The sequence below is a fragment of the Mustela lutreola genome, chromosome 1, assembly GCF_030435805.1.
Source record: "Mustela lutreola isolate mMusLut2 chromosome 1, mMusLut2.pri, whole genome shotgun sequence".
In the NCBI taxonomy this organism is placed as follows: Eukaryota; Metazoa; Chordata; class Mammalia; order Carnivora; family Mustelidae; genus Mustela; species Mustela lutreola.
This window is the reverse complement of record NC_081290.1, coordinates 79493943-79518365: the sequence shown is the minus strand read 5'-3', so window position 1 is coordinate 79518365 and position 24423 is coordinate 79493943.

The following is a 24423-nucleotide window of genomic DNA, read 5'->3' as shown; positions in this document are numbered from 1 at the left end:
TGGGGAGTTTTGGGGGTAGGAAAGGAATAAGTGAAACAAGATGCGATTGGGAGGGAGACAAACCATAAGTGACTCTTAATCTTACAAAATAAACTGAGGGTTGCTGGGGGGGGTAGGGAGAGGGTGGTTGCATTATGGACATTGGGGAAGGTACGTGCTATGGTTTGTGCTGTGAAGTGTGTAAACCTGGTGATTCCCAGACCTGTACCCCTGGGGCTAATAATACATTATATGTTAGTTTAAAAAAAAAAAAACTTCTTAAAAATAAATAAATCCTGTTTTCTGTTAAGAAAAAAAAAGTTAAATCAGGGGTGCCTGGGTGGCTCAGTGGGTTAAAGCCTCTGCCTTCGGCTCGGTCATGATCCCGGCGTCCTGGGATCGAGCCCCACATCGGGCTCTCTGGTCGGCAGGGAGTCTGCTTCCCATCCTCTCTCTCTCTCTGCCTGCCTCTCTGCCTACTTGTGATCTCTGTCTGTCAAATAAATAAATAAAATCTTTAAAAAAAAAAGTTAAATCAATAACATAAGATATTTATCATTTCAAAAGCGAAAGTTTTATAAAGTTAATGTAAAAATCCTTTCCAGCCTTTTGTTTCCAAGTTATTTGACAATAGATTTGTCATGCACAGTTGTGCTGAATAGCATTTGAGGCTGTTAAAATAAAAAAGTAAGATAGTTTTTAATTATGCTGTGAGTGATGCTCTTAATCTTATTTACTTGATATTGTATCTATTGTTTAATATTGTCCTATGAATTACTTATAAAGAAAAGAGATCAATAACTTTGAATATACTGCAAATCATTATATAATTCATCTGGAAATTGCCTTGTTCACTTCTTAACTTTATTATATTCTATGAAAAGTAAATAGCAAAATAATTTCCAACTGCTATGCATATGGAATTTTTACTTTTAGCATCTCAAAATGCCCAGATTTCCTCACTTTCTTTGATTTTTTCACTTGAATTAGAAGTGAATATTCTACAAGAATAAATAATATCTCCACTGTCCATTCTCAAGTCCTAAATATTTACTGAATATTTACTAATATTCTAATAAATAGCAGGTATTTTGTGTCTAAAGCCAAAAATCTATTGCTTCCTTAAAGCCCTACATATGAACAGACTAGTAGAAACCCCATGGCCATCATTATGCAACCTTTTCCATAAGACTTGGTTCCACAGGCAGAACATGCCATATATTACAGAATCAAAAAGTACTTCTTGTTTTATGGAGTTCTATGGAGTCAACCAAATGTCAGTGGTTCAGAACATTTATTAAGTTGGTGAATGTAAATCTAGATTAAATACAAGATTCATATATTTTTAGTTATAAAATTCAGATAGATTCAAAATTATTTGGAAACATCATCAGAACTTTTAAGTAGCATCATGGATCATTGACAGAATTACAAAACAAATATTAAAAAAATCCTTGAAACAATTTTGAACCATTGTAATAGTGTTAAGGAGACTAGCAGAACAAATATTTAAAAGTTGAGGTTAAGAAGAGGACAATGAAGTTGCTACCTGTGGAGTCTAAGTCTACAAGTGGATTCATTTACAACAAGTATTTCAATGGCATTCTAGCTCAAAAGTAATACATTATCAATCAATTAATATTAATTAAAGGTGCTAAAATTAAAATTGGGCACCAAAAATAGGAACCCAAAATAAAGACAGAATTGAGCCTCGTGAAAAAAATCCATTAATTAGTTCTCTGTGTACTTTGATCTAGAGGATTAACACTTTGAAAAGTGACTATGAAATATGACTGTGTAATCAATGATTGATCATAGCCATGATACATAATATCATGATATTACATAACATCATGATATTATTATGATATTTATTAATTAAAAATTAATCAGAGCGTTTTTTTTTAAATTAAGAGCTACATAATTTGCTTTGTGTATGTACATTTATTTCAAATATTTGCAACTGAAATTATATTTTTCAAGATCTTTCAGGAAAGTGTATGGAGAAATTTTCTTACCACATATATAAATAGAATCACTGATTCTGTAAATCTGTTTCAAGTGTCATCTCCTCAGTATAGGCCTGCAGCATGATGCAGACTTCTTTAGGGCTACCTATTAGAAGAGGGTAGTGTTGTCCTTGTCTTCCATCTTACCACGATTTCACATTTGAAAGGGCCTTAACAGGACTGTCATGCTCCTGTTTAAGTCAACTTTAAGAGGGTTATCAAAATATTACTTTTCTTGTCAATATTAGAGATTGAGGTAGAATGAGAATTATCTTCCCAAAATAGCAGTGACTTAATGAACAATTTATTTCTTTATGAAAAAGAGGTTCCAGAAGTTTAATTTTACTTAAGTCCTACAAACAGTCTTCATGATGTAACAATTTGTGCCATCAAACAATATTTCACATTGCTCTCAATGTCCAGTTTGTCTTAGACTTTTTTCTTGAAGATCTCCTCATTTTTAAACATCCTTAGGTGGATATCAATCTTCCTCTCTATGGCAATAGCTTAAGTTTAAATTCCTTTGATTTAGTTTTCTCTGAAGGAAAAAAATCAATTCTCTATTTACTGTTACAATCACACAAACATCATACAAATCTAATTATTCAGAATTTGATTCTCTGATTTTTTTTTAATGGAACCGGAACCCATATCATCATTCCTATTTCATATTCATTCATTCATCCACTCAACAAAATTTGAGGACCAATTTGTTGGGCTTTTCTACTCATATTTATTCTTTTGATGTTGAGTGTATATACAAGTATTCTCAATCTGACAGATCTCTTTAATGTGTGTTGGCTGCCCCTTTCCCCAGATTTTATTCCTGGGAAAACATGTAGATTCTGGTTGATTGTCCTAATGAGTAGCCAGATTTTCCACAGACAAAAATGAAGAAAAATTTTTTTTTTGTTTGTTTTGCTTATAATAAAGGGGGAAAGGCAGCTATCCTCCGGGTCTCCTAAAAGGGTCTCCTCTTTATACTAAGCTTTTGGAATGTAAGTCAAATCTCCAGGAACTCAAGGGCCCTTCCTTTGAAGGGTCTGATGACCTTTACTTATCTCCAATTTCTGGAGGGTTTTTTTTGTTTGTTTGTTTGTTTGTGTTTGTTTTTGTTTTTGTTTTTGTTTTTGACATGTAAATATACAGAAAGATAAAATTCTAGTTTTTCTTATACCTTGTCACTCAAACTTGGGACATAGTAACTAGAGATTTAGTGATCTCAGGATTGAGACAATTTGATTCTCTTGGGAAAGAGATAAGAGTTTTACTGCCTTCAGACCAGAACAATTAACTAAACAAATAGCTATAGACCTAATTCTCTAGGTTTGTAAAGGGTCCCAAAATGTACTGAGACATAGGAAAGTTTTATATCTCCAAATTGTTGTCATTATACCAGACAGAATGGTAAGATGGTAATATGTTTTAAATATCTTTAAGTTCTGTTAAATCTATGGTTTCACAAGACCTTTTAAAAGTAGCAAAATATTTATCCTGGATGTCTTCAGTAACATTTTTTTTTTTTCAAAATAGAATGGCCACTGTTGAGTTTTCATTATGACCTGCACTCCAGCACTAATATCCTATTTTCCACAAACCTTTATCTCAGTAGCTTGATTTAATTTGTACATTTGGGAATTTTTATGAACTCATGATTCTATTTTTATGTGTGTATCATTATTTGATTATCTAGAATCTTGTAAGTGGTTTAACTAATAATTATTTAATAAAGTTTTTATATACTGCCAAAGCACTCTATATATACATTGGGTAAATAATAGAAAAAAAATTCAACTAAAGACATTGCTGAAGTCAACTAATTCTTGTTTTGAAAAATAAAACCTGACGCATCATATAAAGGTAGATAAATTACTACTAAGACATCCACTTATGGTTTGGGTATATATTTTGACAGGCTATGTGAAAAATGCCTCAAGGGTCTTCACTTCAGGACAAAAGCATCATTTTGTTATTTTTCTAAAGCTATTTTTAAAAACATCAACATTTAAAGTCTCTCATTTATATATTGGCAAGAATGTCTGTTGATGTTTATAAGCAAAATTGTAAATTATGAGTTTGATATTGAGGGATGGTTTGATATACTCTTAAACACCTAAAATGTGGCATTCACCTCTGACAATGAATATTTCATCTTTATAAAGTTCTTTATATCAAGATTATTTTTACTTCCTGATTTGTTTCTTGTTTTGTAAATAGGTTACATTTCTGAAACACATTATTTGCAAAAATTCATGTTGAACCCCAAAATCCACTTTCTGTTCTTTGGAAAAATATACAAAATACCCAACACAATAATAATTTGAAACTGTGCAAGCTAATGATTGAATTTTATGAATGTTATCCTTACTAAACTTCACTGTCAGAAACCACCTAGAGCTTGCATATGTTAAAAACATGAAATCAGATGAAAAGATATTTGCTATTCAATTAATCAAATGCCTGTAAATTAGCATTTGTTCTGACACCGTGAAAATTCTGTTAGGTGGAAGAGAAAATGTGAGCAAGTGCTAGCACAGTGGCTGATACCTTGTTAATTGATTTCACTTCCTTAGTGATTGACAGACTAATAGCTAAATAGCTAAAATAAAATACAATAAGCCCTTCCACAGAGTTCAGGAACAGATTTAAAAGGCAGTTTTCATTAGAAATTTCTGTACTTATTGCCATAAAGGAAAAGAAAAAAAAAAAAAAAACAACTTCTCATTTAAAGACCACTACACTCATATAAAAGAATTGGAGTGGGGCACCTGGGTGGTTCAGTCCTTAAGCAATTGCCTTAGCCTAGGCTCTGGGTCCTGGGATCCAGCACCCACAGGTCTGCTTGCTCAGCGGGGAGCCTATTTCTCCCTTTCCCACTCCCTCTGCTTGTATCCCCTCTCTGGCTGTTTCTCTCTCTGTCAAATAAATAAATAAAAATCTTTTAAAAATAAAATAAAAAATTGAGTGAAAAATAACAGAAAATCAAAACCCCTAAACTGTCTAATTTACTAAGTTATCCTATAGGAATGAAACGTTAGGCAATATTACTGAGACCTCTTTTCAAATGTTGTTTTACTATCTAAAACAATATCAAGCGGACAAATACATGCTTCTTCTATCATCAATCATTTTTATTAGATCTACTTTCTAAAGTCTTGTGGAGTCTCTGGCCTAGAAATGTTCTTATGGATATTTTCCATTAATTACAGTCCCAAGTTTTCTGTAGTATTCGAGTTAAACAGAAAGGCAAAAGGCAACAAAATCATTCTGAGTGTTTCTGAGGTTTTAAATCAGAAGAATTGTGGTAAGGGATTACTTAGTGTTTCTAAGGAGGTACCTATGAGAAGATAGCTAGAAACAAGAGATATCCAATTTTGATTATTTCAATTTACAAGACATTTTATCAACCCTTTATTCATATCTAAATAATATTGTTTAGAATGCAAAAAAAGCTGTGTATACTCATGCCGTTAAGACATTCATGATATGAGGAAGTGGTGATGCAACATGGGGGCTTAAGTGGGTACGAGAAGAATAAATGAAAGAAAATGGGATTGGGAGGGAGACAAACCATAAGTGACTCTTAATCTCACAAAACAAACTGAGGGTTGCTGGGGGGAGGGGGTTTGGGAGAAGGGGGTGGGATTATGGACATTGGGGAGGGTATGTGCTTTGGTGAGTGCTGTGAAGTGTGTAAACCTGGTGATTCACAGACCTGTACCCCTGGGGATAAAAATATATGTTTATAAAAAATAAAAAATTATATATAAAAAAAAAGACATTCATGATCTAATTGAACAGTAAATACAAATATAATGAGGTTTCTTTATATAGCAATTATACAAATTAAACTACATAAACTTACCAAGAAAAGGAACAGGGAAGGAAGAGAGGAAAGAAATGAAGGAGGCAAAATGGAAGAAAGGAAAGAAGAGAGGAATAAAATAACAAAAAGAGCAGTATTTAAAAGTGATGGTTTACTCAGCCTCTCATTACATTTAATAATAATGTGCTTGTCTGAGAAATACAAACAAAAAAACTAATTGAATGTCATGGGTAGGGAGGGAGGTGACAGAGAAAAAATAAAACAAAACTATGACTAATCAACAAGTCAGGAAATGACAGATGCTGGCGAGGATGCGGAGAAAGGGGAACCCTCCTACACTGTTGGTGGGAATGCAAGCTGGTGCAGCCACTCTGGAAAACAGCATGGAGGTTCCTCAAAATGTTGAAAATAGAACTGCCCTATGACCCAGCAATTGCACTATTGGGTATTTACCCTAAAGATACAAATGTAGTGATCCAAAGGGGCACATGCACCCGAATGTTTATAGCAGCAATGTCCACAATAGCCAAACTATGGAAAGAACCTAGATGTCCATCAACAGATGAATGGATCAAGAAGATGTGGTATATATACACAATGGAATACTATGCAGCCATCAAAAGAAATGAAATCTTGCCATTTGCAACAACATGGATGGAACTAGAGCGTATCATGCTTAGCGAAATAAGTCAAGCAGAGAAAGACAACTATCATATGATCTCCCTGATATGAGGAAGTGGTGATACAACATGGAGGCTTAAGTGGGTAGAAGAAGAATAAATGAAACAAGATGGGATTGGGAGGGAGACAAACCATAAGTGACTCTTAATCTCACAAAACAAACTGAGGGTTGCCGGGGGGAGGGGGTTTGGGAGAAGGGGGTGGGATTATGGACATTGGGGAGGGTATGTGATTTGGTGAGTGCTGTGAAGTGTGTAAACCTGGTGATTCACAGACCTGTACCCCTGGGGATAAAAATATATGTTTATAAAAAATAAAAAATTAAAGTCTAATTAAAAAAAAAAACTATGACTAATTGATAATTACTGGAAGTAGTAAAATTATGTACAAAAGACAGTTTATTTGGAAGACAGTTTTGAACTTTCTTAGGAATATATTCACTATACTCAAGATTTAGTTTCTACCTTAGATGATGTGACTCTGTGTGTGTGTGTGTGTGAGTGCATGTGTGTGTGTAAAAAATAATAAAATTAGATAAATAGGTATGAAAGAGACAGAAAGTAACCATTATTTAAATTTAGAGAAGGGAAAAGATAAATTTTGTAAAGATTTAGTTTATTTATTTGAGAGAGAGAGAGAGAGAGTGAGCACACATCCATCAGGGGGAGTGTAAAAGGGAAAGACAGAAAGAATCTCAAGAAGACTCCCAGTCAAGGGCACCTGGGTGGCTCAGTGGGTTAAGCCGCTGCCTTCCACTCAGGTCATGATCTCAGGGTCCTGGGATTGAAGCCCACATCGGGCTCTCTGCTCAGCAGGGAGCCTGCTTCCCTCTCTCTCTCTCTCTGCCTGCCTCTCCATCTGCTTGTGATTTCTCTCTGTCAAATAAATAAATAAAATCTTTAAAAAAAAAAAGAAGAAGAAGAAGAAGAAGACTCCCAGTCAAGCCTGGAGCCTGACAGGGGCTCCGTTTCACAACCCTGAGATCATGATCTCAGCCAAAATGAAGAAGTGGTTGCTAAACTGACTGAGCCACCTGGGTACCCCAGAAAAGATAATTTATTGAGAGTTGAATAAAGTTTACAAGAAATTGCAGTTTGAGAGGGATACTTTAGTTCCAACCAACACATTAAGAAAGATAACTTAAAATCCTTTGCAGTACACATGCCTAGGAATATTGTGTAAAATATAATAATGATTATTTAAAATGAGTAATTGGGTTGAATTACATGGTATAAATAAATAACATGGTATAAAAAAAAAGGGGAATACCTAAAGAGAAATAAGGTTTTAATCTTTTGAGCAGGCATGGGATAGGGGAAAGCAAACAGAAGGGATTGGATTTTGAGGTATACATGCCCTCAGAAGGTTTGTGGTAGGTGATGGGGGAATGTGTCAGGAATACTATCTCAAGCGTGGAAATAAGTTATAAAGGGAAAAAAAAATACAGTTGAGCAGCATATATGTTAATGTTCTTTGGATATATATTCTGTCTAAGGTTTTTGTAGGAGAATGCACTTAATTCATTTCATTGCTTCCTAGTGGTTAACTATCACAAACTTCGTAAAGAGACTTGTTAACCCATTTTTATTTCCTCTGTAGAGATAGAAATATTTATTTCTAGTGGAAACAAATAACCTCAAAGATTTATGACCCTGTTGCATATCTATCAGTTTCATATCTAACTCAGCCATTATATCCTAATATTCTTTGTTAAATCACTTCTAAATATGCTAACTTCTCAGATATACTTTGTACCATTTAAAAACATCATACTAGTTGTTTCCTTAATTAATTAGTTAAATAACCCCCTTAAAGTATATTTGTTTTCTATTTGTTGGAGAGTTTTGATTTTGACTTTCTAAAATTATACTACTAGAAATCAGGGATTAGGTATGTTTGAACTCCTGGAGAGTCCACATACTTAAGACCTTGAAGTCAGTTATCCAGGCAAATATTTCTGCCCGATATCAAAGGGCATGAAATACTTTCTAATGTTTTCAATTCTTAAGAAAGCTGAGAATTTACCATTAGTATCTAATGCCTTCCTCAAGACTGAAGTAGGAAATTAGAAAATTCATGTGGCCTAGGAAACTTAAACATGAGAAATTGAAATGAAAATTAGTCCAAAGTCAGTATTTCCTATGAGTTTCCTAGCATCAGAAATATATCTATATATTTGTATAGATATACTATCTATAGATACATATTTATTTTATATATGTATATTTTATATATCATATATTATATAAATATAATATAATAAATGATTATTTATAAATACATATTATATAAAATATACATTATATTATATATTAAAATTTGTATATCTATAAATATTCATAGATACATAATTAGATATAGGTATCTAGATATATATACATTCTTTAGAATATTTAAATTTCTTTAATTTTTATTTTCAGGAGAAATGATCCATTGTCCCAAAACACAAGGAATTACCACAAGGGAAAAAAATTACATTTAAAACTCTCTTAGGGGTACCTGAGTGGCTCAGTGGGTTAAAACCCCTGCCTTCGGCTCAGGCATGATCCTAGGATCCTGGAATCGAACCCCGCATTGGGCTCTCTGCTCAGCAGGGAGCCTGGTCTCCCCCCCATCTGCTTGCCTCTCTGTGCACTTGTGATCTCTGTCAAATAAAATCTTGCCTCTCTGTGCACTTTGTGATCTCTGTCAGATAAAATCTTTAAAATAATAAAATAAAAAATAAAACTCTATTAAATATAAATTTGCAAAGATTGAGAAATATAAAATTAAAAATAATTTACGAGGGACGCCTGGGTGGCTCAGTTGATTAAGCAGCTGCCTTCGGCTCAGGTCATGATCCCAGCGTCCTGGGATCGAGTCCCACATCAGGCTCCTTGCTCAGCAGGGAGCCTGCTTCTCCCTCTGCCTCTGCCTGCCATTCTGTCTGCCTGTGCTCACTCTCTCCCCCTCTCTCTCTGATAAATAAATAAAATCTTTAAAAAAAAATAATTTACGAACAGTTAAAATTAAAAGAAAAATATAATAGAATTATAAGGATTCATGATGATAAATAATCAAAAGAAATTATGAAAAAGGTATAATATGCAATAAATATATAATGGGTAAATATATTAACAAAAAATAATAAAATTTGTCAAATAAGACATCTAAAAGTAAAACAGTCATTGAATTAAAAAAAACTGCTAAATACAGATGAAAAAAGAAAAATAACAAAGATGGAATACAGAGAAGTAAATAAAATTTATTTACTTATTTGACAGAGAGAGATCAGAGATAGGCAGAGAGCTAGGCAGAGAGAGAGAGAGGAAGCAGCTCCCTGCTGAGCAGAGACCAGGATGTGGGGCTTCATCCCAGTACTCTGAGATCATGACCTGAGCTGAAGGCAGAAGCTTTACCACTGAGCCACCCAAACATCCCCCCAAAATTTGAGAAGTTTAGAACAATAAATAACTTAAATCCAAACCAGACATCACATTCATTTTGTGAATCTTACAGAAAAAAACAAAAAACAAAGACAATAAAACATAATTCATTATTAAAAAAAAAATAGGGGCACCTGGGTAGCTCACCCCATTAAGCTTCTGCCTTCTGCTCAGGTCATGATCTCAGGGTCCTGGGATCCAGCCCCATGTCTGGCTCCCCAATCTTCAGGGAGACTGCTTCTCCCTATCTCTCTGCCCTACATTCCCTGCTTATGCTCACTCTCTCTCTCACAAATAAATAAAAGCTTTAAAAATAAATTAATTAATTTAATTAAAACAAACAAAATAAACAAGCTCAATGCAATGGAATAAAAATTTCCAAGTACAAAATATCATAACTGAAGAGAAAATACTAAACACAGTAGTGAAAGTGAAAAAAGAAACAAAAATATATTTTATATTATCAAAAGATTTAAGAAATTACAACTCTGAAACTTGTTATGAACAATTACAAAAAATAATACTGGAAGAATGAAAAAATGTTAAAAAGGAAAGCAAGCCATAATGGTATATATAAGGACTGTTGAATATCAGGGCAAATCTAAATGATCATTGGCTATTAGAAAAATATAACACTAATAATTACAGCAACAACTCATAAAGATAAAATATGTTATAGTGTACATAACTAGGAAAGTATCACTCATAATAATAATTAGGTATTGCATATTTAAGATAAGTTAATAATAAGATGTATATTTAAAATTCTCTATGATGGTAGATCTCAAATGTTCTCACTGCAAAAAAAATAAAAAAAGGTAAACCATGAAGTAATAGATATGCTAATTACCTCGATTGTAATAATTTCACAGTTTATATGTATATGAAAGCATCACATTATCATAGTAGACAGGAGGAGAAGGCCTTGTGAGGATAGAGGCAGAACTGGTGATTAAGCAGTCTCAAGCCAATGAATTCCTTGGGATTATCTCAAACTAGAAGAATCAAGAGATTCACCTCTACAGCTTTTGGAAAGATAGTTACCAACTACACCTTGATTTCAGACTTCATATCTCCAGAACTATGAGAAAATTTGTTTCTGTTTCTTTAAGCGCCCAAATTTGTAGTAATTTGTCAGCCGCCTTCGCAAACTCATATGCTGACACTGAATATCTAGTCAATAAACATTGATTATAAATTTGTAGTAATTATACAGTGTGACTTTGACTCAGAGATGAAGAATTTGACTATAGGGGCATAACAGGGAAATAAAAAATAGATACAAGACTTTTGGTACTTTATGTACATATTTCATATCTAGTAGGAAAATTAGTATCTATTCAATAAACAGCAATGGCACAGTTGGTTAATATATTTAAAAAGTTATAAATTGTATCCAAATATTTTACTAACTTCTAATGTGAAAAACACATTGTGTCAGTTTTAAAGAAAATATAAAATATATTTTAGGGGTGCCTGGGTGGCTCAGTCATTAAGTGGCTGCCTTTGGCTCAGGTCATGATCCTAGGATTCTGGGATCAAACCCCACATCAGGCTCCCTGCTGGGCAGGAAGTCTGCTCCTCCCTCTCCCACTCCCCCTTGGTTGTGTTCCCTCTCTTTGTGTGTATTTCTCGGTCAAATAAATACAAAAATCTTTAAAAAAATAAAAAAATATATATTTTATTTAATCAAATTGGATTTTTAAAGTACTCACATTTATCATTCTTACTTTTTAAACTTAGCACCTGAGAAATTATCTCATTGTTGATGGGCTGTGGGAAAACAAGAACACAAACATTTATATGGCAAGATAAATTTATACAACTATTCGGGTAAACTACTTGGCAATACCTAGAAAGACTGAAGACTCATATACACAAAGTTTAGCTGCCTGCTCTATGCCTATCTTACAGAAACCCTGATATGTACAAGCAAGGAGACCATGAATAATCATTGCAGCACAGTTTTTAATGTTTAAAATAGTTCTTTAACATTTCTTAAGATGAAAATGATACTTATTATTTATTTGATGAAATCAGATATAGAAATTTAACAGAAGAGGATACTCAACTATCATCATGACTGGATCTCAAAATATAATAGTGAGATTAGAAAGTTCATTTCAAGTAATACATAGAAAATAGTATATTTATTTTAATTTTGAAGATATAAACAACACTATATTATATATAAATATTCTGTATATCTCTATCTTTATAAATACTATACTGTTAAATGTACAAAAATATACACATAAACTTCAAATCTTAGCCACTAGTTATCTTCAGTAGTATTTATTATAGTAAAATCTTGCTTATGGTTATATAACTGATGAAAGTTCTTTTTTTGGGGGGGTCTATTTTTTTGGCAAGTTTGAAATATTTCATAATTGGAAGTGGAAAATTTTAATGATATATTAACTTAAAAAAGGAAGAACAGATGATTGACATATTTTGTTATGCATTAACACGCTACCAAAGTAACTATCTATTATATTCTGTTAAAATTCAGTGGAAAGTCTTTGAAAGTTTGTGAACACAATAATAATTTTCATTGAGATAATTGTGTAAGATTAAATGGAATAGGTATATTTGGAGGGAAGGAAAGCAAAATAACTGCAATTTTTATATTTGAGGTGACACACAATGGTACTGGAAAATAGGGAAACCTCATGAAAAAATATGTAAAAGAGACATAAATGATTCATTAATTGACTCAATGTATCCAATAGATGGAAACAATAGTAATAGCAATGTCTGACATGGGGAGGAAAGAGCTGCAGAACTTGTTGAATACAAATTCAACAAGTTCTGCTTCGATATATATTAAAAGGGAATTTCCATTTTCAAATGGAACCTATACAGAGAAAAAAAAAAAAACCTATACAGAGAAAAAAAGATAAATATAGTTATTAAGGAATTGTCAACATAAAAATGAGAGTTGAAGTATGAAAATGAATGTAGCTAGAAAGAACTTTTAGATCATACAAAATGCCTCTTTCCTGATAGTATTCTCTGTACTTAAACTCCAAGATTATTTCTGAAACTCAAAAGGAACAAATTCCCATCTTGTTTCATTTATTCTTCTACCCACTTAAGCCTCCATGTTGATTCACAGACCTGGGGATAAAAATATATGTATATAAAAAATATATGTTTATAAAAAATAAAAAAAAAAAAAAAAAAAAAAAAAAAAAAAAAAAAAAGGAACAAATTCTGTTCGTGTATCATACTATAATTTTTCAGGAATTATATTACTATGCTTCCTCTTTATCTTTCATGACTGGTTCCAGTGGTTCTGTTTGATACCCTGACACTCAACTTCTTTTTATATGGCCTAATTTTTTGGGGGGCGGGGGGTTGGGAGACTTAAAAGCCGTCCATATAACAACAATCATGAAGTATAATTGAAATTAGGATTATTCTGTCCAAGTATCCATTCCTCCTTAGAAGCTCTAATATCTTCAATTAAGATGTGAAAAAATATTTTTTCCTCACACATAGGGAAAAGAAGGAACTATAAATAGAAACAAAACACTATGAAATACTGCAAATATAGAATAATTACTTGATTTAGTGGATATAGCACACTAATTAAGTTCTATAGTTAGATAAAAGATTCAATGTTTTAAAGTTAGGTCATTTTAAAATAAAAATGTATTTAGAAATGTTTATCTTACTGAAAGAATTTGAAGAAAAAATTATATGTTAATATAAAAATCATTATACAAAGCAACTACTACATTTTCACAGATAGTGGTAATGATTATTTCCTTGAAAACAACAACTATCAGGGCACCTGAGTGGCAGTCAGGTAAGCACCTGACCTTTAATTTTGGCTCCAGTGATGTTCTCTGGGTTGTGAGATTGAGCTCCACTTTGGGCTTTGTACTGAACTTAGAGCCTGCTTAGGATTCTATTTTTCCCTCTCCCTCTGTGCCTTCTCCCTCTCTAAAACAAACAAGAACAAAAACTATCTCCAATTCTGTGTCAGTTTTATGACTAGTATCTTATTTTAATTTAAGGAAAGTTTCTGAGCTAGAAGCCCTGGATAAATAAAGACTTACAGATGAGAATTTTTTTTTATTTGAAGATAAAATGTTATAATTAAAAGAATTCAGATAAATTAATTTAATTATTTGACAGAGAGAGCACAAGTAGGCAGAGAGGCAGGTGGGGGGATATTAATTTATAATTTATAATATATTTATAATTTAAGGTATCATAACTGATTAGGATTATTTCTGAGAGATAGGACTTAATGGAGAAAAAAGAAGGATTATACTAGCAAGGTCTGGAGGAGAGTAAAAATCCAATACTTCTGGGCAGAATGGAGAACAGTAAAAAAAAAAAAATATATATATATATATATATATATATATATATATATACATACACATATACATACATACATACATATACTGCATTTTCCCCCATTTGGTATAGTGCTATCATTATAAAATATAGCTTCAGAGTTCTTCAATATTAATTTCACAGAAAGGTGGGGTATAAATTCCCTGACCTTGAATCTGGGAGGACCTATGACTCCCTAAACTACTACAATACCAAAGAAGCAATGTTCTATAACCTTAAAGATCCATTCAGAATTGGCCATGTGACTTCTGTTCCGTCCTTTCAGAATACTCATTCAGAGGTCTGATGCTGACAAACACCCAATTTACCCGGAGAGACCTTGCTTATGAATCTGGCTGATAGACTTAGATCTTGTCTGGCTTCAAATGGTCCAGATGAAGTATTAGATACATGAGTAAAGAAGCAATCTTGGGGGGCGCCTGGGTGGCTCAGTGGGTTAAGCCGCTGCCTTCGGCTCAGGTCATGATCTCAGGGTCCTGGGATCGAGTCCCACATCGGGCTCTCTGCTCAGCAGGGAGCCTGCTTCCCTTCCTCTCTCTGCCTGCCTCTCTGCCTACTTGTGATCTCTCTCTCTGTCAAATAAATAAATAAATCTTTAAAAAAAAAAAAAAAAAAAAGAAGCAATCTTGGAAGTGGATCTTTCAGTTTCTGCTATTCCAGCTTACATCTATGTGAGTCACCTCCAGCTGTGTGTGTAACTACCTTGATGAGACCCTATCATTGAGACAGACAAGATCCATCCCCATTGTGCTTTTTCTGATTTCCTGACCTATGGAATTTATGGCTATAATAAAAATCTACTGGTTCATTCCAATCAGTTTCAGGTGAATTTAATAGTCAGCAATATTACTGGAACAGTGATATTATATAATATTATAGTAATACAATTACTGGAAAAAACTTTTGGTTATTTCTACAAATCTTTATGTAATCCGGCATTTGCTTACCTCTTTAATATTTCTTCCAATCTCCTCACTCCTTACACTGGAACTAATCGAGTTTTGTTTTCTGATCCACCAAAAGACCTGTGCATTTTTACATATTAAATAAACTGCACTATTAATTAAAAGGAAAAAAAAAAAAAGAAGAATGTTGGAATGCCTGGATGGCTTAGTCAGTTAGGCGTCTTCCTTTGGCTCAGGTCATGATATCCGAGTCCTGGGATTAAGTTCTACTTTAGGCCTCCTGCTCAGTGGGGAGTCTGCTTTTCTGCCCTTCCCCTGGCTCATGCACGCTCATGCTTGCTCTCTCTCTCTCTCTCTCTTTCTCTGTCAAATGAATAAATAAATGAACATATAAAAAATAAAAATTATAAAAATAAAATAATAATATTCTCTAGAGATTTACAAACCTGGACCCTTCTAATCCTTTTTTTCCCCCCAAATATCACCCACTAGCTTACATTTCCTGATCACCTTTTCATAATCGTTTCCTCTTCCTCTACTCCCACACTTAGTCCTTTCTGTCATATTTATTATACTTAGAGAAGTGGCCAAAATCTGCAATTATCTATTTATTTACCAGCTTTCAGCTGTCTCCACTTACTTTCATGTAATTGAAGAGTTCCAGGTCATTCAGTTTACCACATTCAGTTTACCAAAGTGGCTTAAATATGACATTGTCCTACCAGTCATTTAAAAACATTTTTGAATGAACAGAACTCTGTGCTTAATCTAATACATCTTCAGACTGAATCCGTGACATAAGTATTAATATAAGTTTCAGTTAAAACAAAGTTCAGCTATAAGTAACCTAAAATTAAAATAAAAGTGGCCTTAAAACACAAAGGCTTTATTTTCTTCTACAAAGGAAGCAGGAGAAAGTAGTTTCGAGTGGGAGGGAGCAGTGTCAATGTGACATTGAAGATTCGAGTTATAGCCATGCAATGACATTATTAGCACATCCTTAGAGTGAGGGTCATATAACATTGCATATCTGTAGCACCTTGATGTGTGATGTCCACATTCTAGACAAGAAAATGAGAAAAACCTGAAGCAGCAAAGGACAAAGGACCAAAGACATACAAGTTGCTGCTGTTTTGAGGTTTTTCTGGACTTCCCTCTGTGACATCCACTTATATGTCCCCTGTTTACATGGCCACCTCCACCAATGCATGGATAATATAGCCTACTGAATGAAAAAAATAGATAAAACTTTATGAATAGCTTTTGTTTAGCCCATTACACAGCCTGTCTAACAGTGCCTAGCAAGATAGTGCCATTTTTTTGTGTATCAGAAAAAGAGCATACAAGGTGGCTAATTAATTCATTTTTTACATTTTTAGTAAAAAAAGAATGTGTGTGTGTGTGTGTGTGTGTGTGTGTAAAATTAAGCATTCTTCTGACTTGACTGTAAAAGCTAAATCAGCCTTCATGTCTAGGAAATGTTAATAATAATAGTATTAATAATAGCCTTGGTTTACTGAGTTTTTCAATGTAACAATTATTATATAAACTTATTTCTGTTTAAAATGTCATTTAATCTACTCCTTTAGAATCTATATTAATATCCCTACTTTACAAATGAGGAAACCAAATGAGAGTTTCAAAAACTCGCTTTTTTTTTTTTTGCACAGCTAATCAGCAGCACAGTTGGAATTTGGTTCCAGAGTTATGGAATGCCAAAGCCCTTTATGTAAAATGTCAACCTTAACCAAAGGGAAGAGGTGCACAAATATGGCTGAGTATAATGGGAAAAGAACACCAAAATAAATGGGCAAGATACCAACCTATTTTCCAAAGGGAACAGCACTGATCATGTGAAGAATGAATATTTACCAGGCAAGCTATTTTTTCAGCTCCTCTAAGAAATCACATATAGTTATAACCCATTTCATGAAAAATATCTTCACCATATTTGCCATACCTAAGAAATCATATGGACAAGTCTTTATATTCTAAAAGTACAATCCTGTGTGGGGGAAAGATTTCCACTGTTAAGTATGATTTTTTGTTTTTGTTTTTTAAAACTAGCTTAAACAGAGATTGCTTTGCCTTAAAACTGTTAATATGTTCTTTTTGAATTTTCAAGAGGAAGCTAAATTATATAATTCCGCCCAGTTTTTTGAAATGTGAATATCATTTTTTCTTTCATTCTCTCTCAAGAAACTAATGTCCCCAAGAAACACTGTATGAGAGAATTGTCTTTTGAGATCATTAACAACATGTCCCTGATTTTTCAGAAGCTATTCCTGGTTAATAATACTTTACAGACTTTTAAAACACTAGCACTTCTTCTTTTTCTTCTTCTTCTTCTTCTTTTTTTTTTTTTTTAAGATTTTATTTCTTTATTTTGAGGAGAGAGAGAGAGGGAGAGAGGGTGAAAACATGAGCAGAGGAGGGGCAAAGAGGAAACCAGACTCTCCAATGAGCAGGGAGCCCAATGCAGGGCTTGATCCCTGGACTCTGGGATCATGACATGAGCTAAGACAGACGCTTAACTGACTGAACCACACAGATGCCCCAACACTGGTGTTTCTAAACATAAATGAGCAGAATTCCTCCGAGGAGCAAAAAGTAAACACTTGGAGAACTTGAGCTAGGGACAATGATCACAAATTTAAACTGCTTCTCTGTATTTACCAATGAGCACCATAGAAGATGTAGTATTCCAGTGCTCATATCCTTGAATTTCCTCCTATTATTTGTGGGTTCTAATAAATAAGACACTAACTCAAAGAAGACATACCATTACTTCTGGAGCTTCCAAAGCAGTGCTCATGACCCCTTGTTACCCTCAAAGTTCAAAAGTCCAAAGTAAATTGTAATCACTAGTTCTAAATCACTTGGGGAAATGTTTAAAACCTGAGAGTCTGAAGAGTCCACCACAGGACAGAATCTATTGTTATTTGGTGGAAATTTTCAGACGATCCTTATTTTTATCCTGAAAACGATTTAAAGATCTGAATTGTTTTTATTTCGCCTTATTATTGTCTTAAATTATATTTGTCATAATATTATGCAGAAAAAACTTAAATGAATAAGCCAAATAATAATTATATGAGAACCCCATAATAATTTTTAATAATGGAAGACATTTTTAAAGCTTTTTTATGAGCTTTTCAAGAATTTTTAAATTAATTACTCTTTATAATTTAATGAAAATCAGGACTTTTTTTAAAAAGATTTTTATTTATTTGAGAGAGAGGGAGAGAGAACATGATCAGAGGAAGCGGGCAGAGGGAGAGGGAGAAGCAGACTCTCTACTGAGTGTGGAGTCCAGTTTGGGGCTTGATCTCAGAACCCCAAGATCATGACCTGAACCAAGATCAAGAGTCAGACACTTAACCAAATAAGCTACTCAGATACCCCAATAGATAGGAATTTTTAAAAATTCTCTTGAATGACAGAAATTAGTGAAGTTTCTAAATATATGATGAATTGTTCTAAGAATATGGATAGAGTAAATCTCATTTATCTCATTATTTACAACAGTTCAGTTTTCTGAGTCTAAATAATCATAAAAGGATAATTAATTTTTCCAGTTTGCTTTTACTATTTCAAAATAAGATATGCTTGAAATTATATGTTAGTAGGTGGTATACGAAAAAAAAACTAAATTAACTAAACTTTTCATTACTTTATTTTTCCTTAATTTTTATATGAGTCATAGAGCTTAATTAAGACAAATTATTACCTAAAGGAGATGAAAGGGGAGATTAGATAATATGGAAATAACAATTATGGAAAAAAGTAGAATGCGATGCCATAGGACAATTCGTAGTAAAAATATCATATAAAATAAAGGAGGAAAAGGTTGTTTTGAATTGGGGGAATCAGGAAAGTTTCATTGGAAGAACTGACTCTTAAACTAGTTCTTGGAGAGACTCAGCATAATGGAAAGGCAAGCAAAAGATATGAACAGCCTTTCTGAATTAGAGGAAATACAAATGATGAACATATGAAATAAGCCTAACGTCACTAATCAGTTAAACAAATTAAAACTAAATACTATTTTTCCCTCAATGAGATTGGCAATATGAAGTTTTAACAAGGTTTTTGAGGATGTAGGATATGAGAAGGCTCAAACTATGCTCTTCTAAATGTATAACTGGGAGTTGTCTTAGAAATTCTTATGTATTCTTAGGTCTATAAATAATAAATATAAGGCTCAGCCTTTCCACTAGATAACCATGTAAAAAGTTGACTGCAGTATTGTACTGTGATTAGAAGAACTTTAAGTATCCATCAGGATAAGAATGACTAAACAAAAATGGTTTATTCATTATGCAGACTACAATGCTATCATTTTGTGTAACAATTAACGACTTGGTCTCTGTAGTGAGAACTATCTATTTAAATCATTTGTTCCTTGTGTGTTAACCTTGAGAAAATAACTCACTTCTCCCCCGCCCTTTTGTAAAATGGAATAACAACATTACCAGTTTCATTGATTTGTCTTGATGATTGAGATAATCCATATACTATACTTAATGACCAGTCCACAGTAAGACTCAGACACCTGTGTCTCACATTTTTAATGTTATTAACTTTAATCTCAGTGTTACTTTCATGGTAAGATTTCTAAAGTATATTGCAGAACATAATAAAAGGACATATTAAATTGACCAATATTGAGCACTTCATTAAGGAGAGCACACACAAGAAAGCTAATTGTGCATATTTTCGACAGACAAATGTACACGCATTTATAAATGCTCTGGTTTTATTAGGAAAAAACACACATTAAACTGGAAACAATGATCATCTCTGAAGAAGAAATTGGTTTCAATACTATTCAATGAGGCTTTGTTTTTGAAATGTTTTAATTGTCTATAAGGAGAATGTATTATTTATGCACTTAAAAGAATTTACACAATAAATCAGTAAGTGGCTGATAGAAACCTGTTAAAACTAATGGGGATGGGATGCACATGGTTAGTAATGTGTTCAGGTAATGAGAAATCATGGTCTCCTTCAGATATGTAGGCAGTTTTAAGCGGTACAGTTTCTTTGGTTGAGATGATAATTATTAAGTTAAATAATGAGTAGTTATTTCTCAGCACAGAAAATATATTAGTGTTTCGAAGCTTTCATTATAAGTTATCTGCAAAAGCATGTCACCTATCTCCACTCTAGCTCATTACTCCGATTACAAGAGAGCATTCCGCTCTCTTTATTTACTCTTCAGCGATCTAATGCCAGTAACACCAGTCTACAGAAATGTCAAACATCACCATGTAATAGACATAAAAACACCTTATTAACATTTTTATAACACTCTCAACTGAAATAAAAAGACTACTCTCAATTTTAACATCTGGTTTCCCACAATTCTTATTTGGGTGATAACTTAAAAAAAAAATGCTGGGCATCTTTCATCAACTTTTCATCAAGTAACAGCTGTTCCTTTAGAACAAAATGTATGCATGTTGGAAGTGTTACTGATGTTCACTTCTGTTTAGTTCTGTGTGAAAAAGCTTTACATTGGGTGCAATACAGGAAGACAAATGGCTTCAGATGCTTTGAATGGATGCTATAGCACTAGTTTGAATGCAATTCCTTGCGATCTTTAGAGTATTTTCAGCCACAATTTTTACATTCAAATTTTATATTCAAATTACGGACATAAGAATACATGCCTCTTCAGATAGCAGTATTTCTGTTTTCCTGTGCTCTTGGGCATCTTTAGGTCATCCATTATATCAATCATTTGTCTTCATAAAGTGTTTGGCTGGAACAATTACTTAGTACATCAGCATAGCCAATATTCATGAAAGACATAGAGATAATACTTACATTCCTGAATGCATTTCCACTAGATTCCCTTAGGTTAATCTTGTTTCAACTTAAGCTATTAAAATTGTTACTGAATTCAAATCACCTCATCATGCTGGAACATGTGGAGACAAATACCACAGATGTTTGCCTGAAGGTTCAGGCACATTTAAAGGCAACTTAATTATAAGACATTATGAAGTTCTCCCAATTATTTTGGAGCTAAATATTCTACATCTGCTTAGTCTTTTAAAAAACTTAAAAGAAATATTTACTTTTCACATGATTGTGGATTCAGTCAAAGGTTAAAATTAATGTATGTTGCATTACTAATCTGAATTAAAATAAATTATTTGTTTTGATAGTATTTATTACAGCATTAAAAATCCAAGTCTCTGCTAATATATTCTGTTTTGTCACCTTATTTCATATTGCATTTACATACACTTATGAAACTACTTAGAAAAGAGCACTCAGAAACTTCAGAGAACGTCTTAAAAATAAAAGAGTCTGAGCAATGTTCTCTCTCATGAGATACAGTTTACTTTCTTGGATTAGATACTTCAGTGAATGATACAAAGTCTGTGTCCGGATTACTTTTCCATATTATCACTTGAAATTACTTGACTTTTTGAATAACTGTTTTTCTCATTTTTTGTACTATTAATATTCCAACATTCATCAAATTTTCAAATTATCCAGTTCACACTTGATTCTGAGCAGATGGACTTTGTCTTCTATTTCCAATAGTAATATTAATGTCCATATTTTACATTTGTCTATTTAAATTTGTATCAGTCCCTAACTTTCTCCTTCCTATCTCATTAATGAGATAATACAGGGAAATATTTTTCTCCTCTGTTCATAAATAATCCCTTTACACTGCTACTAGGATCTCATTGCATTATTAATATTTTCCAGTCAACGGGTCAATGGGTCAAATCCTAGTTGCCACTGGTCCCATAAATAAACTTTTATTGGAACACAGCCACGCTCACCTGTTTACATATTGCCTCTAGAGCCTAACACTACAAAGGCAGAATTGAGTATTAGGACACAGACTGCATGTACCACAAACCTAAAATGTCTCCTATCTTGCCCTTCACAGAGTGTGTTTATGAACCTTTTTTCCCTTGTCCAAACTCCAGAAATTTAAGTTTCAAGATACCTCATTTGCATTATTCCTTTTTCACTTTGAGCTTCTGGTTTGACTTTCCTGAAGAACCTCACCCCATTCTCAAAGTTGAATATGGCTTAGACCCACCAAATATGGATCCACCTAAGTTCCTTCCATATAATTCTCCTTAGCTCTTATTCTTTACTGTCATACTCTTTTCTTGAACAGCTAGGCTTCTCAAAAGAATCTTAAATATTTACTCTCTCATATGAAGTAGTATTTATTCCTCTAGCCACTGAGAACTCTCTTCTAGCCCTTATACTCTACCATGACTACTTAGAGAGACTGTTATTTATTTATTTATTTATTTATTTATTTATTTATTTTACCTGACTTGCTATAGTCCACTTCATAAAATTCTGTCCTTTTAATTCTACAGTTTTACTTCCTAGTTTTCCTCCTACATTTATAAGTCCTATAGGTTCTCTCACTTGTCTACTCTGAGTCCCTGAAATCTTTTGAGGTTTCTGGACTCATTCCTTTACATTGATGTGATGTCTTGGGGTAATACAAAATGATTTAATGGTGAAGCTAGATGTTCATTAATCTTATATCATACAGAAAATAAAGGTTTATTAGTAATTTCAGGAATTCAGGTAATCATTAGACACTGGCCAAACAAGGATTGGTTCAGATATCTTACTCTGATTTTTCAAACTTTTAGAGTTTCCAACAGATATTCCCTTGCCCAGACAGAGTAAAGAGATTTTTAGGGAGGTAAGTGGACACTTCACTTATATGGAGAGACCTTCTCAGACATCAAATATTTGTATTTTACCAGAGAATTGTGTAGTATATGTAACATTTATTTTGCAGGGAGTCACGTCCCATAAATACATGAATCACAGCTTTGCTAACCATAAGCAATTGTAAACAACAGGTCACTTTCTGCTAAAAGTATTTCATAGATAATCACTCTTCTGCTGGCAGAAAAATATCCAGATTGATTTCCAGGATCTGTATCAGTAGCATGTTTACACAATCACTCTGTGTCACATGTTTTCCTTATGTCCTAAGAGAGTCTCTCTTCAGTAGTAGGTGAGAATCACAGATTAGCACTTAAATCTTCTACTCTTTAATCTACCTTCAGACATTGGTCAACATCTCAGGACCAAATATTTCCCATATATGTTCATTATTTGTCTTATAATATTTTCCACAATATTTTGTTTAACCAGATTAACACTCTGTTTTTTATTTGAATCATCCAATAGAGTAGGAATTCCTTCTACAAAGAATGTTACTTGTTAACATCTCTTTTTAGAGGTCTTTTGAAGTCCATTTACAACTCAATTACTTTTTTTCGCCCATGAACCTCAGTTATCTTAATTGTTTCTTGTGTATCTGTGGGAGCACTTAATTAAATATATAGTTTTCTTAAAATAGTTTTTATTTGAAAAAAATATCAGAATCCTAGAGGAGAACATAGGCAGTAACCTCTTCGATATCAGCCACAGCAACTTCTTTCAAGATATGTCTCCAAAAGCAAAGGAAACAAAAGCAAAAATGAACTTTTGGGACTTCATCAAAATCAAAAGCTTCTGCTCAGCAAAGGAAACAGTCAACAAAACAAAGAGGCAACCCACGGAATGGGAGAAGATATTTGCAAATGACAGTACAGACAAAAGTTTGATATCCAGGATCTATAAAGAATTCCTCAAACTCAACACACACAAAACAGATAATTATATCAAAAAATGGGCAGAAAGTATGAACAGACACTTCTCCAATGAAGACATAAAAATGGCTGTCAGACACATGAAAAAATATTCACCCTCACTAGCCATCAAGGAGATTCAAATTAAAACCACATTGAGATACCATCTTACACCAGTTAGAATGGCCAAAATTAGCAAGACAGTAAACAACATGTGTTAGAAAAGATGTGGGGAAAGGGAAACCCTCTTCCACTGTTGGTGGGAATGCAAGTTGGTGCAGCCACTTTGGAAAGCAGTGTGGAGATTCAAGAAATTAAAAATAGAGCTTCCCTATGACCCTGCAATTGCACTACAATTCACTACAGATGTAGTGAAAAGAAGGGCCATCTGTACCCAATGTTTATAGCAGCAATGGCCACGGTTACCAAACTGTGGAAAGAACCAAGATGCCCTTCAATGGATGAATGGATAAGGAAGATGTGGTCTGTATACACTTTGGAGTATTATGCCTCTATCAGAAAGGACGAATACCCAAATTTTGTAGAAACATGGACAGAACTGGAAGAGATTATGCTGAG